The sequence below is a fragment of the Colius striatus genome, chromosome 1, assembly GCF_028858725.1.
Source record: "Colius striatus isolate bColStr4 chromosome 1, bColStr4.1.hap1, whole genome shotgun sequence".
NCBI lineage: Eukaryota > Metazoa > Chordata > Aves > Coliiformes > Coliidae > Colius > Colius striatus.
In genome coordinates, this window is record NC_084759.1 from 179,373,339 (window position 1) to 179,392,789 (window position 19,451).

Genomic DNA, 19,451 nt, shown 5'->3' on the forward strand with positions numbered 1-19,451 from the left:
GGGCAGTTGGACTAGATGATCTCTACAAGTTCCTTCCAATCCCTATCATTTCATCATAGAGTCATAGAATCATAGAATGATAGAGGTTGGGATGGATCTCTAGAGATCATTTAGTCCAACCTCCCTGCTAAAGCAGGTCCACCTAGATCAAGTCACACAAGAATGCATCCAGGCATATATTTTTCAATATCTTTGAGTTTATAGGCATATTTTAACCATTTAAATATAACTGCAAAAATTTGAATACATTTTAAGTAACAGACAACTATTTACACAGTGATCAGAATTATTAATTTTTTTTTAATTTTAAGAAGGTAAAATAAGCTCTTTAGCTGTTGCTTGAATTGCATAACTTCTGCACCATCTGACTTGCTAACAAGATTGTTGCCTACATATATTAATGCCAAAGATCTGATTTCAAGGACACATAGCATGTTGGTACAGGCTGTGCAGTCCAGAAGCCGATATGCTCACTCTCTGGGGTAAGCATTTGTCTAGCCAGTGTAAGCAGCATGCCCTACTGTCATTCCAGAGGGGAAAAATGCTAAGTGACAGCTGAACAAGAATTGAAACAGTGAGTGAAGAGTAACACACAATAGTGGAAGAGAAAAAAACCATAAAATATGGTTCCTATGAAAAACTTCTCCTTATTTCAGGAGAATCCAAATTTAAATGAGTACATTTCTTCCTGCCTGTCTTCCAGAGATAATTAAACTCTTGTCTCAAAACCAGGTTTGTTTTACAGAGAAAACAGTATTATTATTAATTCAGTTCTTTCTTAGTAGAAAGTGCCGGACAAAAATTATCACTAAAGCAATAAAGTTACTGTTTCCAGAGTATTTCATTGTTCTGTCCGACTAGCTAAAGAAGTCATTGTGTTGTAACTTACAGAATGTGAGAAAGGACAAAATGAAAACATGAGAATTTAACAAAGCAGTGACAAGGAGGGCTGACTAGTCAAAGAGAACAAGGAACTTGCACTGAGCCCCAGTTTTGGCTGGAAAGCATTTGCAGAATACTCTTTAAGCTAGACCCAGGTCCAAAGATGGAAGTGAAAGAACTGTGGCTAATCACTGTGCAGAATCAAGTCAGTTAGCTTAATGGTGAAGAGAAAATCTGGGTTTTTTTAAGGAAATCATGCTATCTGGAGCTATTTCAGCTGTAGTCATTCAGAAGTCATTCTAACTCTTCTCTGACTTCCATTTCTTACTCATATTGATAACATAGTTTATTTTAGTACTAAAATTTGTTGATCATTATTATTTTCTTCTTGACTGTAACCTAGGATTTATCCTGACTTAAGACTGCCCTTTTTCAGAACAGTTTCTGAAAGCAAGAGCCTGACTCCTTTTGGAAGATTTGGACCAAGAAGTGGTGTGTGGGTCTCTCTGACTGTGGCACTCACTCCTTGTGGTCATTTTCTGCAGTGCTCCAGCAATCTCTCTCAAAAGCCTTTCCTGCTGGTTGTCTTCTGTTGATCAATGGCATTCTCAGCTACATTCAGTGATTTAAGTGACTCTTTTGGTGATCTTTGCCCTCCTCTTTGAGGAAAAGTTTATTTCCAGTGTAGGTGCAAAACAATGAAGGCTTTATTCAAACATTTGTGAAAGCCTGGCTACCATATCATGGTACTCAGTGTATGGAAGTAAGTGGAAATTGTCTCCTTTTACTGGAAAAAACCCTTTCCTGCTGTGGTTAGGCTGACACCAATATTCAGGCTAGTTAGTAAAGTCTAAGCTACAATGATGTCAGTCTGCAACTGCAGTGCAGACATAACTGATGGCAGATTAACTATTCATGTATGTGAAAAGCTGAAATGCAATGCTGATTTTATTTGATATTATTGGTGCTCATTGGAAACCCACCTCCTGAAGTGGCATGCTTATTTTTAAATAATATCATGTATTGCAGAGAACTTGCACGGCGGGGAGTCATAACAATCTCTTACTAGCTTTTGCTAAATAGGCTGTGGGCACACATCCATCTCTTATTCAGGGTCATGTTTTATTTACTTGGTTTTCAGTTGTGCCTATTGCTTATTCTAAGTTTTCTTTTATTGCTCATTTTCTTTGTGTCAGTTGTAACTTTCCAGGTCACTTTGTTGAGGCACCTTTTACCATATGCAAAGAGAGTCTGCAAATGGGATATGCAGTTTTCAAGTATAGAATTATTCTTTAGTGGCTAACACAAGTATAAGACAGCAATGATTACCATGCTATTCAGCTAAGTGTTAGTGAGTTCACCATAGAGCTACCACTGGTCACCAGTCCTGTGGGGTAGGGCTGGACTTCACTGTTCTCTGAAGCTCATCCTCAATGGTGATGACTTGCTATTTCCCAGATCCCTGGATTTCCCTTTGAGATTTTTCATCTTCCAATATTTATGCTTTTCCTTTCAAGCTTTCCTCTTTGAGCTGCTAACAACCTGCCTTAACATCCCTGTTTCTGCAATTTTACCTTTCATAGCTTACCTGCTTCTGGTCTACATATATCCTCTGTCATCTTTCTTATAGCTTCAGTTCCCTCAGCAACTGGAGCCAAGGTTATACGGCTGGGCTGTGTCAGAGCTGTGCCTCTGATTGCAGAGTGCCAAACCCCACAGAGGAGTGGGAATCACACTTCATCACATCACTGTTCATGTTGAAGTATCTGGATGTTTCTAGGTCCAGCTCACGAAGACTTCTGAAGATTTTTCTGGGCAGACACCAAGACTGGATGTAGACTTGTTAGAAGGTACATGCCAACTTACAACAGATTATTTTTGGAACCTGCTATCCTTTGTGACTTATTAGTCACTGCTAGATTTCTTCCTTACTCTTAAGATGGTTCTTTAAAATGTTTTCAAATCCACAGTAATCACAAGTATTCCTCCTCTGGACAAAAAAATTGCATGGTTTATGTTCATTTATCACTGGTGAAAGAGAGCACATGACTAACCAAATCTTCACCCAGTCTTTGCAGTTTATGAGTCTACCATTTCCTTTACCTCATATTTGAAAGGAGAAATCTGTAGACTCCTCAAGGTACTTAGGCTGCTTCTATATCTTGTATGTCTCTGTGGGGTGGAAGAAAACTATGCTGGGATTTAATGAGATTTCAGTATGTCTTAATTGAGCTGAGGTACTTTTCCACCTTTAGCTGCCAAATCCAAAGTTCCAAGTAGCTTTGTGGAGGCTTTTCTAAAGCTTTGTTGGAGCCCTGAGCTAACAGGATTACCAATTTGGTATGTTGCACATGTGTCCGGGTGCGGTTCTGACCTAATGCAGAGAGGCTTCCTCCCTGCTCAAGCATGATGGAGACAAGTCACACAGTTGATCACAGCTTTGTCAACATCAAAATCAGTACGAGTTTTGCTCTTTATCTCTCAGTAGGTTTTATAGCAGGACTCAGATTGTAAACATTTTTTGGTAAGGCAGCATGTTTTTCAAGTCTGTATATGAGATTTGGGAAGGAACTATCTTGTATTGGTATACTTAGGATTTGCAACTCGTGTTGTGTCTGTAAAACGTCATTCAATACACTGGACCAATTAGCCTCAGAGGTTTCCTGCCAGAAGAAAATGTCTTATATGTTTGTTTGTAGACATTCAGCTTCCAAGAATCTCTGTCTCTGATTGATTAGAGATGGATCTTTCAAAGGATTGTAGAGATAACAGAACATGTATTTTCTTTATTTCTGCTTGAAAGACATAATGCAAAAGTAAATTGTGTTTACACTATATTTAACTGAAATGACACTTTCCTGACATATATAGTAATCTATATCTGTCTAGATTTAAGAAATGCTTGATGTATTTCTTTTCATGTATTTCTATTTTCTCAGTAATGAATTTACTCCAAGGGATACATTAATTTTGCACGCCAAAGAAAGTAAGCACTAACTCCTTTTTCAGCACTTGCAATAAAAATGAAATAAATCAGGTTTTGATAATAAACATTTGCCACTGTAAATGGGCCAAAGTGCCAGGATGGGTAAATGTTTGACAATCATGTTAATCACTGTGAGAGCGCAGGCTTATAAAACCAGACACTGTGCTCTGGAAGTGCTTGGGCATACATTGCCTTCTGAGACGGATCTGTAGTTTGAAGAATGGATGGTTGCTACTAGTCATCAGTGTACACTGTCCATTTCAAGCAATGAATTCAGAGCTATTTAGCCTCAATGAATTCTGACAAGCAGAAATGGAGCCATATTCTATTTTCTGAAATGTCTTCTCTCATTACACGTTGGTACTCCTTTGACAGCTCCTCTTCCTGCTGTCGTAACTTCTTTTGTCATCCAGCTTCCAATGGACTCAAAACAAAACTCAGAGTTTTTTATTAACTGATAAGTGCTGATACTTGGAGCTTCTGTACTCATCAATGCAGAGTTCTCGTTATTCCTTTCTCATACCATATTATGGCATAGATACAACTTTTATGATAGTGAGTTTCTTTGGCTTTCCACAGGGCTTATTGTATATAGCAATGGTGTCCAGAGTTCATATTTACCAGGTGAACATCACTATCAGTAAAAGATGAGGCATCGCAGCAGGACATATTTGAGGTGCTATACCAAATCTGAGCATGACTGACATCAATCATATTTCTGTCTTCAAGTAAATTTGTATAGTTCATTAAACAAAGTAAGCATAAGTTGAAGTGTGTGTTTCATACCAATATCCTTAGACAGTGTAGTATTTTCCTCTAAATTTGATTAAAAGATTAGAAAGTATATTTGACAAGGACCTTTTTCCCACATGCTATCCTGACAGCTGGATGATAATATCAAGATACAAAGTTAGAATAACAAATTTCCATGAAGTTATAAAAATGACCGAGTTATTCTACCATTTCCCAAGTGACATGAGACAATTCCAGAAGCAATGAAGTTGTCCTGACACTTTCCAGCTTTGTCGTTATAAATAATTAGGAAATATTCAGTCCTGGGGTTAAACTTTTTTAGTGAGAGAGTGTACTTTACCTAAAACCTAAGAATCTTTTAAATTATTCAACAAATCTTCCCACGCTTTTGAACTACACATGTTAAACCATTTGTCACACATGCCAAAAATTCCACATATTTCTATCACTTGTCACACCTGTATTGCCACTTCAGATGTAGTCAGTGGTTGACATATGACCTGAGGAAACACTGTGATCAGGGAACTAATCACTAGAAATTGTACAGAGTATGTTTAAAAATGTTTCTATACCCTGTATGAATTAAGGAAGCAAGAAAGACAATACCTGCACTTAGATGTGGCCTGATTTTTCAAGGATTTCAAAATATGAAGGTCCATTTGGCTTCAGTAGGAATCCAGGTTATTCCAATCAGTGAAATCATTCCAGTAGAAGCTAGACTATGACAGTCAGCAGCCATTTGTGGCTGATTACCTCCCAAATCATGTTACAGAATAAAACGGTGTTTAAAAATGAGTCATCCTTCATATTCAAGGAAACGCTTCATGTATTTTTTGTGAAAGACTGGGAATTTTCAGTCTTCCCAAGTTGAAAAACTATACAAAAGCTCCTTCTGAAATATGATTAATAAATACAAATTTTGGTCATAAAGATACTAATTACTGTGGCTATTGAAAAAAACAGTGTAAAACAGTGGAGTCTCTCATCACATTTAGACTATGACAACTGGAAAGCAAAGCTAAGTTTGGAATTGGTAACAAATATTTTATGGAAAAAAAGTGTTGAACCGATATCCCAGGATGTTTTGGAGACTTGGAATCACACGATGTTCTGCACCATCTGTGGCTTTTCAATGAGAAAAACTGGACAACAAATGGCTTCATAAGATAACTGCTTCAATAAAACAGAATGAGAAGAGATACATAGTTAGTAAATCTTACATCCCTTAAGATTCTGGGTGCATTGTATTTGTGTAGCATTGGACAGCCTGGATGGATTTTCCCGCAGTACACAGATCCTGTCCATGGAGAGGGGCTCTTCCTATTAGTAAAGATGAGGCCACACAACTGGCCTTGTTACAGTGAGCTGAGCTCACTGTGTGCCTGAGGATTTGTGCAGTGTAAGGCAGGTGTGTAACTGCTCAGGTTAAATGCTATGTGGATCACTGTGTGCAGAAGTCCAGTTTCAGAGGATTTAGAGGAACTGAGAATGTGATATTGTTGATGTGACATTTTGAGTTTCTCTTCTCCATGTCTGCTCTGTGTAATGATTGAGTTAGTCTGTTTGCATATGGTGAGAAAAAAACAGATCTTTTACTCTAGCTCTAAGCTATGCTGCAGGCAGATGGGAGTGTTTTCTTGAAACGGAAAATAACTGTAATAAACAAGGAAATATAGATGAGTATAATCATGATGACTTCCATCAGATCTGTCAGTCCTGCACTTATTGCCTGATTTATCAGAACAGCATGATTATTTCCTTTTCCTTAAGATATCTGTCTTGCAAAGTAGTTGGTGTATGTAATTGATTTTGAAAGTTTTAGTTAATTTTAAAACAGGAGAATCCCATCCAGTAACCTTATGAAAAAGTAAATTGTTTTCCTGAATATCACAGGGGAAGTTTATTAATATCATAAATATGTCTAGTCATTGATTGTTCTTCCATATAGATTCCAATACTGCAATTATTCCCATTTAGGAATCTTTCACCTTGATTTGTTATCAATCATAATATTTTTTACAAATCCATTGTTGTCTCTTCATCCAGGAAACCTCAATTATCTAAATTAAGCAGAGATGGGCCCAAACCACCGATTTGAGACTCATATTTGGGCTTTATCTCCCTTCTCCCATTCAATGAGAAAGCTTTTTCCACAAGGCTTTAATCCAGTTTCACCCCACTAGCTGCACATGATCACCGTTTCAACCATTGCAGAGGCAAGTAAGAGATGTGATACAGAAAGTCTGTGAAACAGGCAGTAGGAGAGACAGTTTTTTGTGGTAGGACGTAGGATATGGATGAGATGTCAGCAAGAAATATGTCCCTTGTTCATTCCACACTACCTAGTGGTATCTCGTGCACTGATAGGCACTGATACAGCACAGGTGAAAAGACCTGTCAATAATGGAGAAGGCTATCAAGAATTGTTTCTTTCCTCCAATAATGGTCTATTCTAAATGTTTCAAAGGAGTATGCCAAACATCTTGAATAAGGAAATTACAAGACAATCAATGCAAAGGAAAATTTCTTCATAAAAATGGTTTGTTTAAAGGTGACTTATGGATAAAAAAGGTACCCAGTAATTTTATTTGTAAAGTAGAACTTGGATTCATAAGTTATAACATTGGTTTCAGGAGTTTTTTCTAAGAGCTCTTTAAAACATATCTCAAACTTATATTATCAACACTGAAAAAAAGTCTTTATTCAATGTCCACACTAAATCTTGTTATTATATTTATTAAGAAATGTTCAGTTCATGATGGATATTAATTTCCTTTGTTTAGGGGCTTTAAGTTTAAATTAAACTTCATCATACAATCTATCCCTCAATTTAATTTTGTACTTATCCCTCAAGTAATGTCTTTTGTTACTTCATATTGCATTATATTATCACATTGTTCATTAATTTCTTATATATATTTCATTAATAGCAAATCCCTATGTTTGTAAATGCATTATTATCCAGTATTCCAGATCAAAATGTCCCTTATTTAATAAAAAATACTGATATTTTTTCCAAGATTCTTAATACACCTTATTATATTTGCCATTTTTAGTACGGAAACCAACATTTGATTCTTTTCTCAGGTATGAGTGAGAATGAGAGAAAGTATCACTTTACTCAACCTATAGTGTGTTTATCAAGATCACGTCTGTAGCATTGGCTGTAGATAAAAGCAATTGCATTTTGATTTTAATCAATATTTTAAATAACTTAAATGACCACTGATTGAAGGATCAGATAGATAAGGAATGTTGCCAGAGAACCATAGAAGCAAAGTTGCTGTTTTTCCCGAATCAGACTTGTGGTTAGTGTACTGTGACATAATGAGTTGTGGTGCATTAGCATGTAATACGCATACTTAAATCTCAGTCAAGATAAGTAATGCCACCTTTACATACCTCTCTTATAGAAGAACTCTCTTGTTCTTGAAGAACTATATTTTTTCTCCACTGTATCTTGAAGATTTTTCAGTGAAAAGAGATGACTTGAGATTATGTTATCTTCAGAGTGACTATAGATACTCAAAAGATATCAGTGTGTCTATTCTGCCCTGTTTGTAGTGATTTAGAAAATGAAGAAGACTATCATAGGAAGGCATAGATAACAGCACCAGTGTTTTTGGATGTTTCTGCATTCTTTTTTTTTCCCTTTCTTTCTTTTTTTTAATTTATTTTTTACTTTTTGATTCTGAACAAGATGTTGGGGTGAGGTATCAGAGAGCAGAGAAACTATGACCATCTCAGTAAAGTTAGTGAAATCTTGAAATCTTAGAAACTCCATTCCTAAATTATTTTACGACAATCTCTGACTGTCTTGGAAAGTTTACATAAACAGAACCTCAGGTGTACCCATTTCTATACAGTATTTTTGACAAGCACTTTGAAATTACACAAATTCAGGTGAATCCCAGTTTTTGCTTATCTTCACAGATGCTGTATTTATGCTGAAAGCCCATGAGGTTAAACTATACTTTGAAAGGGCCTCTGTGTTCTTGCAATTACTTTAATTTCTTATATACTGTATTTTATTTTTATTGACTATAGGAAGAGCACTTTTTTTTTTTTCTGTCAGTGGCTTTTGGACAGGACAGTTAACAGTGCCATTAATGGCTTGCAGCTTGGAGAAATTTTCTCATCTCAAGGGCACTGGATATTACAAAAATTGATGCAGAGGTGCTAGCATCAGCAACATGGTGCTTCTCACTTTCACTGCTAGTGGCATTGATGGCCAGCTTAGAGGGGGCTAGAGAATATCAAGTGAAGAGCCTGGGGACTGAAGTGGCAGCTTTTCTTCTTTTTTTGTTTTATATTTATGCATTTTAAGTCATTCCTCATTGATGTGTGGGAAGGACTCCTAGTTGAAAAATAGACAAGGGGAAAAGGAAAATTGTGGAATGCACCAAAAGGAGTTCCTGGTAGTGACAAGATCAATCCAAGAAAATAATTAATTAAAATTTGCAAGTGCCATTTTCATTTCACATTCCAAGCTGACGTTTTAACAATCAATTTACTGTGCTCAAGAATGTGCCTTTGCAGAACGAGAGAATTACTCTTTACTATTTGTTTCTCTTATTCCTTATAAAAAGGAGGAAGAATCAGTAATAGTAATTCTTGATTCTCTAGTGAGGAAAGATCAAACAGCATTTGCTTATGTCTGTTTTTCTTGCTCTTCCTATATATACCACAACATTTAAAAAATTGTCACAACGGACAGATGGCACCTATAGGCCAGATGGACCAGTGACACAAACTAGGACAGCATGGAGCTGTCAAAAAGGGAAAAGTGATTGTCTCAAGATTAAAGCCAGCTTTGCAAAACTTTGACACCCCCCAATCACCTGGGGTAAGTGATTTTATTTTCTTCATGAGTGGCAAATTATCTTCAAATCTTCTATTTTTCGCCAACGTGACTGAAAACAGGGACAGTATAACATGCTGAAGCACGTGATGCAGATTTTCAGCTATAAAAACAATCTAAATAGATATTTTGTTTGTTATTTCTTTATCAGCTAACCATATGCATAATTTACATCCTGTGGTGCAAGAAAGTGATGGCTCCAGTTCCTCTTACACTTGCTTGATGGTTGTAGGTGTTTGCTACAAACCAGAATATGATTTTGGTCAGACACCTGAGTTTGGCATTATCAACTTGGGCTGTCATGTTCTCTGTCAGACCATGGTAGAAATGATTGACATCCATGTCTGCAACCTTATCACAGCAGGGCAGGAGTGCTGCAGCCTTGCACTCAGAGTAGTACAGAGAACTTGTGGCAAAATACAGAGAGCTAAAGACAGGTCTTATCATGGCTTGAGAAAAAACATGAAGAATGCAATGATGAAGATATTCACTGCTGGGCTATAAAATTACCTGGAGATTTAAGGGCAAATATTCTCAACTTTCTAATGTAGTAGAGATTAAGAGACAACCTTTGTTTCTCTTCTGGCTGACATAAAGAGTTCTTTGATCAGCAAGGTATTTTCTTTGGAGTGATAAAATAACAGAGAAGAAAATAACTCTCTATAGTGGTTTTGTCTAGCGCAGGTTTTCGTAGTGGGGGTGCTACAGAGGTGGCTTCTTTAAACAAAGAGTTGACAGAAGCTTCCCCTGTAGCTGCTATGGCCAGTGCCAGCCAATTCATGAACATGCCACTGACCAAGGCTTGGCCTGTGATTGAAGTAACTCCTCTGTGAATAAGGTATTTGAGAAGGGGAAGAAATTGCTACACAGTTGCTAAACAGCAGTAGCAGCAGAAGGGAATGAGAATGTGAAAACATGTCCACAGACACCAAGGTCAGTGGAGAAGGAGGGGAAGGAGGGTGCTTGGGGACTGGAAGAAAGACTCCCCTGTGACCTGTGGTAAAGACCACGGTGAGGCAGCTGTGCCCCTGCAGTTCATGGAGGCCATTGGGGAGCAGAGATCCACTCCCAGCCTGGGGAGGACTCTACACCAGGGTGGGGTCTGTCCAAAGCAGTCTGTGGCTCTGTGGGAAGAGCCCTGGAGGAAGTTCCTGGCAGGACCTGGAAGTCTATATGGAGAGAGGAGCCCATGACAGACCAGGTTTGTTGTCAGGACTTGTGATCCTGTGAGTGAATCACACTGGAGCAGTCCGTACCAGAAGGACTGTTCTCCTGGTGGATAACTCACATTGTTGGCAATGTGTGAAGAGCTGCCCCATGGGAAGGACCTATGATGGAGCAGTTTGTGAACAATGCTAGACCATGGAAAGGACCCACATTGGAGAAGTTTGTCAAGGACTATCTCCCTTGGGAGGGAACCCACACTGTAGCAGTGGAAAGTGTGATGAGGCCTCCCAATGAGAAGAAGGAGCAGCAAAGTCCATCTGTAATGAACAGACTGCAACTCCCATCCTCCATCCCCTGTGCTGCTGGTGGGGAAGGAAGGGGAGTCCTGGGGTGAGGGAGGGGTGGGGGGAGGTGTTTTAAGATTCAGTTTTATTTCTTATTTCCGTGCTTTGTTTTGATTATTCGTTAATAAATCAAACCTTTTCTCACCTTAAATATAAGAAAGGGGAGAAAAGGGGTTGTGGAGTCTCCTTCCTTGGAAGTCTTCAAGACCCACCTGGACATGTTCCTATGCGACCTGATCTAGGTGAACCTGCTTCTGCAGGGAGGTTGGACTAGATGGTCTCTAAAGGTCCCTTCCAACCCCTACCATTCTATGATTTTATGATTCCCCAAGTTGAGTCTGTTTTGCCTATGATGCTAATTGTTGAGTGATCTCTTATCTCAGCTCATGAACCTTCTATTATATTTCTTTTTCCCCTGTCCAGTATAGGAGGGGGAGTGATATTACGTCTTGGTGGGCATCTGGCACCCAGTGAGGGCTAAAACCGCCACACTCTCTTTAAATTAACTGTACTGGTTAATCAATTAATATCCAGTACAGGATATTATTTAGAGTTTTTAGATATAGTGTCTTTTCTGAGATGAGGTATAAGGTGAGTATACAATAACTTGGATTTCAGTTTACTATAAAAATTCATACATGAGCCAAACTTTTATGTGGTTGCCACTTTGGAAGAGAATTGTGTTGTGCGTATTGACTGGTGGATCAGCAACCATTAATGCCACTAATAATAAACTGCTAATAGAGGAAGCTCACTTAAACCCTCAGTGGGCTGGCCTTTATTTTGCAAGAAAAAGTTTTCTAAACTTACTTTTCAGATCAGCAAATGTTGTGAAAAGCTTTTAACATTCAAGAGCTTTTACATTTGTGCTATTCAGATCAAATAATGCAGTAGATGTTCCCATTCTTCAGTTAATTTGCCTTGGAAATTATGTTGAGATGCAGTTGCCTTAACCTGCTTGGAGGCAGGTGTTTCTAAGGTTAGCTACCGTATGAAAGAGCGTTGCTTACCCAGGAGCATGGCAAATCTGCAAAGCAGAAACTGGGAACATCCTAACAAGTGCCCAGCTCCCTTTCATGTCCTCTCCTGTAGTCAGAAAGGACTAGAAGGAGCTGTGCAGGCAGCATTAAGTGTTAGAACGTGGGCCAAAGAAAGCAGAAATGTCCTCCAGCGGCCACAGGTGGCACTGAAGGCTCTCAGACGTACCATGACTCCCCATTGACAGAGATATTCAGCTATGTTGATGTAAGACAAAGTCCAATGTCTTTGCTGAAGCTCGTAATGAAGCACGAGGGTCCAGTTCAACCACTTACTGAATCAATGTAAAGGAGAGCAATTAAAGAACAGGCAGAGTCATTATTATGGTGACCCTGCACTGGTTTTGTGTTCTCATAACACTCTGTAATCACGGTCCTGATTTATATGGTAGCATGCCCTGTGAATCCTGTCCAGTACATTTTATGTCGTTTTCCTTTTGTTGTTTTGTACTATTTTATATGAGAGTATACTGCAATAAAATATACAGTAAGTGGTATAACAAACACCCTGACAACAGAATGATTTCTGTTGGGGTGGATATTCACCAAATCATGTTCACCGAGGAAGCAGTTGTAGTGGTTCAGGGCACAGTGGTACTGCAGAGTGGAATAACCTTCTTCTGGAGGCTGTGGCAGCAACCGTGCTGACTGTCAAGAAGCGGCCAGCTTGCCTTAGCTGATGCAGTTCACAAGCCAGTGTTTCTGCATCCTTTCAGAGGTGGTTTAAGCTGTTATAAACCATATCCATTGCAGTACTGATGTGGGAACAGGCCGCTTTACAATGCCCTTGATGTGGAAGAAGTAGCCTTCAAATAGCTGAAGTTGAAAATGATTTAAACCAGCACAATGAGTTACCATCAGTTATCTGTTAGAGATCAAGCCCCCTACAGACTACAGTAGATGATATAATAGAAAGAAAAGCTCTTCTGTGGGCAGCAGCATTAAAAAAGCCTGGTTTTCTATAGATTTCTTCTGCTGTTTACATTAAACATTCTATTAGCACTTTCTTAGCTACTTCATGTGCTCCAATGCTTGTCTCAGCCCTCAGTATTCCCTCATAATGGACCTGCTCACATATTACAGCTGTGATTGTGAATTCTTTCAGGAAAAAATTGAAAAAAACTCATGAAAAGCAAAAACATTGTACAGCTTGATTCTCCTTCTGATCTAATAGCTTGATACTATTACTATATTAAATAAAAAAATCTGTTGAAGTGGCTTTTTCAGTAGGAATGGTGCTTTTAACTAAATGAAGTTTAAAGTGTCAGGCAACTATTGAGTTTTGAGAGGAGGAATATACTATAATCATCTTAAAATCTGTCTGAAAGAGCAGAGGCTTCTAGTTATTGCTAAAATTGCTGTAGAAAAAAAATACATTGTTTTTAACCTTTGATAGAAAATATCTAGGTATTTTTCCAGAAGGGAAAAAAAAATCTAATTAGCTTTACCCAGTTTGCCATTACTGAAATAAATTCATTCAGTGTGAAACAAAACTAGGAAAGTAGATGGGGAAGGATGGGGTTTCATGAAGTGTCTAACACCTGGTTAAACACATTGACTCTAAGAACAATGCAGTGCTGAACCTTTTATAATACCATGGTAACTCACTTCACACCTTTAAAAAGAAATAGACTTGAAGCAATTGGTCCTCCCTCTCAGAGGTCTGTTTTACAGTGCACTTACCAGCATGCAATTGTTTCTGCTTTTTCATACTTTACTCTTTGGAGACCAAAAGCTGCCAGATGGGACAGTCTGCGTTTTTATCAGGTGAGAATGGCATAGAAACTAGATACCACAGACCACTTATTGAAAAAAAAGGCATTCCAAAAACAGGTTATTTATTTGTGAATATCTGTGTTTATATGGTAGGGAATAACTTTAATTTATTTCCATTTATACAGATGTAGCTGTTGAATCTTCCAAAAGAATTGGAAAAGGAAGAGGGATAGAGTGGGAGAGAGATACATAGCAGAGAGAATAAAGAATATATGTAAATGTGGTTAAGACTGGTTTGAGACAGATAAGGAAACAAGCACAAGGCAACAGTGGTTGAAGAGACAGAAGAGACACGAGAGGAGAACTTTCTAAATGAAAGTAGACATGTGAAAAAGAAAATCTATGGGAGGAAGTTAAAGAAAGGAGAGGCACGAAAAAAGAACATGAAAATAAAGCTTTCCATTATGTTTTACTTTTTGGATAAGTGTTGTCTGCAGCAAATTGCATGATTCAGTATAAATAATTTTTACTTCTATTACTTTAGCTCACAGTCATGAATAGAATGTTAATATCTGAAGAGGAGGGAAGACACAGAGCAAAAATGTGTCTGTCCTAGAGTATTTGCAATCTGAAGTTAAAACAAAAGATGGCGTATGATACAGACAAAAGAAAACACAAGGAAAAGTTTGGACAGCAGTAACTGAAGGTGTTAAACAGGCCTCACTCAGTTGTTTCTAAGGATGACATAACAGGATGATTTCAGTGGGAATTTGAAGGACAGCAATGAAGTAGATTTGGAGACAGTTATTGGAGCATGAAGAACAATAAGGAAGAAAGATCTTGGGTGTAAAAGTTGAGGCAGTTGTGACTGAATGGCTAGTAGATCATGAGTAAACCAGTAAATGCACTTTGACAGTTTCAAGAGAGCAAAGTAGAGACCTTGAAAACAGAGATGACTAAATTGTGCTTCAGTCTTAAGAGAAGAGCACGCTGGTGGAGAAAGAGAAGGGTGGAAGAGCAGACCAATGAGGTTGAAATTTCAATTTTTGTAGTCTCAATGAACATGAGTAGCACAAAGCTGTATACATTAAAACCAAAGAAACACACGTTACAATAACAGAATTATGTAATGATGAGAATTTGGGCAAGACTTTCAAGTAGGTGGCTGGATGAGACCTCTATTGAATGTTTTTATTCAGAAATAAGTATTTAGATGTAGTCTTGGGGCCAAAGAGAGATCTAAATGAAGGAAAGTACTCTCTTATGGTCCCAAATAACAGATGAGAAGATGAGACTGTCAGAAATGATTTATGAGGAACATAGCACATTTTAGACCAGAATGGATCAATTGAAAAAATAATCCCTGAAGTGACTGAAAGAAAACATGTTCACAATCAAATCAGTGTCTGGACACTCTGAGAGAGTAGCGGACAGTAGGAGCAGAAGTAGGGACTATGTAGGGACTTGCTGGAGCAGACTTTGAAATTCAGATATATTGTTCATCGAAACAATTGCAGAAAAGACACTTAAGCTCAGGAATCCTGTTCTACTCTTTCATTATCAGAAAAGTGACATTACTAAAGCTTTATCAAAGCAGCCACAGATTTTTCTTAGCAAGTGAGGCTCAGAACCACAGACACAAAATAATTTTAAGAATTGAGCTGAAATATGCTCTGCTGAATATTTACGACAGCCCTAAAAGGCATGAAACATTTCTCTATGGTGTGCAGTGAAGTCTCCTTCAGCAAATTGATTTTCTCATGATTATTAGGGTGTGTCAAGAGTTCCAAGGCAGAAAAACTTTTTAGCCTATTTTGGCAAAATATTCTCAAGCCCGTATTTGGGGGCTTTATGTGGCCATTCCTACAACTAGCAGGGCTGAAATGAAAATTTATATGTAGAAAACTGCTATATGTATGCAGCTACACTTGGAACATAAAGAGGAAACTGTAATATCTGAGGGGGTAGAAGAATAAAAAGTAGCTCTTTATAAACTTGTCCATGTTTTTATAAACTTAAAATCATTTTACTCTTTCTTGGCTGTTATTCTAAACATCAAAGTAAATTTGAAATTGTAAAGGTCTGTATATTAAAATAATAACATTAATTCACTGAACAAAGCAGGAAATTGGTCATAGTTCAAGAGGTTTTCTAATAAAGTTTGGTGAACAGTTTTATTGACAAAGTTCAAGTATACTTGACCAGCTTCTGCAAAGAAAATTGAAGCTATTTGGTTCTGAAAACTTGTAGCTGGCCTTTTATTGGCGATTCTGCAAATAGATACTCCTATGTATTGTGTGTATGTGAACTGAATATAATGATAAGACTAAGTGACTGCTATTTCAGTTAAATATAATGTTCTCTTAAAGTGGGTAATTGTCAACATTGTTTTCTAGATACTACTACGGGTTTTATGTTGCGCTGTCACAATAATTTTCTTTGCCTATTTTTTACTGCTTGTTTTCTAAATACATTTGTTCATAAGTGACATTTTTATGTCTCATGCAGCTATTATACGTCATCATGTGATTGGAAAACAGAGGAAGATAAGTAGGAATTCATCACACTGAACTATTCTGCTGTTCAGTACAAAAAAATTGGTATTCCAGGTTCACAAATTCTGCACATTTAAAAAAAATATTGGCAACACAGTTGTGTCTTGGATCTTAAAAGAAACACTTGCTTTGAGTCTCATTTGCCAGTCATCCATTTGTAGTATTTCTCTGAGACTTTCAAGTAGTCATACTTCCGTGTGTGGAATAGTCTGGGGTTGGTACATCACATCCCTGAGTATTCACAAATGGAGAGGGTACATGTTTATAGAATAAGACTGTCAAGATAGTGAGAGAATAGACTAATTTTTAAGTCCAATCACTCCAATTGCTAAAATAGCTGGATGAAATTCTTTCAGCATTCATCATTCATTTGACTGACAAAAATATTTTCTTAAAGAAGACTCCAAGTTAATGTAGCATCTTGACACCCACAAACCATGCTGTTGCCTTTGTCTTATATGTATGTGTACCTGTGCATGTACCTATTCAGAACAGCTGAATAGGCCCCGTTCTCATGCACAAATATCAATCAATGCTAATCTTTGCTTCCAGTCTCAAGATTCTGAGCTCAGTTCCTTGACACTCTGCTGTTTTGTATAGGAACAAATTTGTTGCCCATAACCTTGTCTCTCACTTGTTGTGTGTACAAACAGATCACTGACCAATCAGGCAATGCTTCTCTTTTCCTTCTCTGATAAAGCCATATCATGATATTGCATGGAGAATAAAATAAAGTAACTGCATTATCTGTCATTATTACTTGTTACCTGATTTACTGCTTATAATTTACATGATTGCATCTAGATAAATTAAATTTGATAAAATGAGTGATTAAAATGGTAAGTTAAGTGAACCAGCTGAAGGGGAGCAATTACCACTAACGAAAGAAGATAATGGAATGCACTGGAATAATTACTTTTCATTTTCTAATGAAATGTTACTATTTACTTATGTCTTATTTTTCTTTCTGTTGTTGACAACACCTTACTTAAGTAGTCTTGAAAATCATTCTTTGCTTTTAAATTGACAAAGAAACAGAAGTGGTAGGCATCTCTGATTAATCATTTGTATTTTATTTGTGAAATCTTGGTGCATAAACTGGCAACACAAAGTCATGTGTCATGTAAATAAAAAAAAATCACTGCAATAAAACAGAATCACAGAATCTTACGAGTTGGAACGGACCTTGAAAGATCATCTAGTCCAATCACCCTGCCAGAGCAGGCCAACTAGAGTAGGTCATGCAGGAACTCATCAAGGTGGGTTTTGAATGTCCCCAAAGAAAGAGACTCCACAACCCATCTGGGCAGCCTGTTCCAGTGCTCCTTCACCCTCATAGTAAAGAAATTCTTGTATTTCTCTGGAACCTCTCATGTTCCAGGTTATACCCATTGCCCCTTGTCTTATTATTAGACATCATTGAGAAGAGCCTGGGTCCATCCTCTGAAATCTGCCCTTTACATATTTGTAAACATTAATGAGGTCACCCCTCAGTCTTCTCCAGGCTGAAGAACCCCAGCTCCCTCAGCCTTTCATCATAAGGGAGATGCTCCACTCCCTTCATCATCTTTGTGGCCCTGCATTGAACTCTCTCAAGCATCTCCCTGTCCTTCTTGAACTGAGGAGCTCAGAATTGGACACAATATTCTAGATGCGGTCTCATGAGGGCAGAATAGAGAGGGAGGAGAACTTCTCTCGACCTTCTCACCATAGCCCTTCTAATACACCCCAGGATGCCATTGGCCTTCTTGGCCATGAGGGCACATGGTTGGGTCATGGTCATCCTGCTGTCCACCAGCACCTCCAGGTCCCTTTACCCTATATTACTCTCTAACAGTTTATTCCCCAGCCTGCACTGGTACATGGGGTTATTTTTTCCCAGATGCAAGACTCTACACTCATCCTTGTTGAATTTCATTAGATTTCTCCCTGCCCAATCTTCCAGCGTGTCCAGGTCTCAGATGGCAGCACAGCCTTCTGGTTTGTATCAGCCACTCCCCTCAGTTTAGTATTGTCAGCACTACCACCATCTATCCACCTCGTTACATCTATCCACCTGGTTACATCTTCATAAATGGCTATAAGGTTGGTCAAACTTGACTTCCCTTTGGTAAAGCAATGTTGACTCCTCTCAATGATCCTCTTGTCCTTAAATGCCTAGATACAGAACCCAGGATAAGTCATTCCATCACCTTTCCAAGGATGGAGGTGAGGCTGACCGGTCTGTAGCTACTTGGGTCCTTCTTCTTACCCTTTTTAGAAGAGTGGAGTGACATTTTCTTTCCTCCAGTCTTCAGACACTTCTCCTGCTCTCCACGACTTACTGAAGATGATGGAGAGTGGTTTAGCAATGACTTCCACCAGCTCCCTCAGCACCTGTGGGTGCATCCCATTGGAGCCCATGGATTTAGGTATATCCAGACAGCTCAACTTAACCCAGTCCTCATCAACCAAACAAAAATCCTCCTTTAACCTGACTTCCTCTGGGATCTTGGGCTCCTGATGACAGTTTCCAGCAGTATAGACAGAGAAAAAGAAGTCATTCAGTAACTCTGCCTTCTCCATGTCTTCTGTCACCAGGGCACCCGCCTCATTCTACAGTGGGCCTACATTGCCTCTAGCATTAGCTTTATCTGCAATGTATTTGAAGAAGCCCTTCTTGTTGTCCTTGATCTCCCTTGCATGATACAACTCCAACGAGGCTTTGATTTTCCTGTTTGTCTCCCTACATCCTCTGGCAACAGTCTTATATTCATCACAGGTGGCCATCCCATCTTTCCATGAACTTTAGACTCTTCTTCTACTTGAGTTTTCCCAACAGCTCACTGTTTAACTATGCAGATCTCCTGGCTCCCTTGCTTGATTTCTTACCCTCTGGGATACTCTGATCCTAAGCCTGGAAAAAGTGATCTTTGAATAGAGGCCAACTATCTTGGGCCCCTTTATCCTCTAATACCCTGTCCCACAAGATGTCCCCTAGTGATTGCTTGAAAAGGCCAAAGTTGGCCAGGGTTGAGATCCTGCTTGGTACTCTGTTCCTACCACACAAGATCCTGAACTCCACCATCTCGTGGTCGCTGCAGCCAAGGCTACCCTCAACCTTCACCACTTCAACCAGACCCTGCTTGATTGTGAGTACCAGATCCAGTA